We start from the raw sequence: 1,040 nt of genomic DNA, 5'->3' as shown, positions 1-1,040 counted from the left end.
CTTCTTTGAACTTTTTCTATATTTCTGATGAAGAGCTCTGCTCGAAACGTGAAATCCTCTTTCTGTTCTTTCCTTTCCTGAGCGTCCAATAACACTGTACTTATTCCACGTCCTTGTGTTGTTGTTTTTTCTTGCTTATTCATGTTTGGATGGACAATATATATATATATATATATATATACATACATTCACACACAAGCATACTTTTGCGGTTGTGAATGGGTATATATTATTTGTGTGTGTGAGTGTATGTGTGTGTGTGTGTGTTTGCACTGATGAAAAGTAATAAAGAAAAGTAAAAAAAGAAACAGAACAAGGAAAAGGATATGAAATAGAGTCAGAAAATGTGTGGAAATAAAGATACAGAGAAATAATTATAATGAGGAGAAAGCGACACAGAGACAGAAAGAGAGAGAGAAAGAGAAAGCAAAAGAAGTTGCGGAGTTGTTAACTATTTTTATCGTGCCAAGTATTTCCCTATGAAAACCTAACCCCTTTTTTCTGTTTTTTTTTTTTTTTTTTTTTTTTTCTCAAAGACTTTTATTCCTCGTTTATGCGCTTTGAAATGCAAGAACACACACACACTGGGTTTTTTATAGATCTTCTTAAAACTATTCGGAACATCTATTTTCGTTCTTACATTTGGGGTTCATTCTACCCTTTCCTTCCTTCCACCGTAACACATTCTTTTGATTTTAATTCTTTTTAAACTTTGGGTGAGAGATTATTATTATTATTATTATTATTTTAGTATCTTATTTATTCTTCGAAATACGGGAAGTATATCAGGAAGAAAAAACTTATATGTTGTCTTTGCTATTATTGTTGATTTATTTAGCCTAATATATGTAAAATGTCCGGTTAAATTATTAATGCGGATACATCAGATAACTAAGTAAATATCTATCTAATTAATTCATTACGTAACTAATTAATGAACTGTTAGTCTGACTATCTGTCTGTCTATCTATCTATCTGTATGTATGTACACATTTAAATATATACATTTATATGTGTTTGTGCATATATATATATATATA

This window comes from Octopus bimaculoides, chromosome 8, assembly GCF_001194135.2.
Source record: "Octopus bimaculoides isolate UCB-OBI-ISO-001 chromosome 8, ASM119413v2, whole genome shotgun sequence".
NCBI lineage: Eukaryota > Metazoa > Mollusca > Cephalopoda > Octopoda > Octopodidae > Octopus > Octopus bimaculoides.
This window is presented reverse-complemented; position numbering follows the sequence as displayed.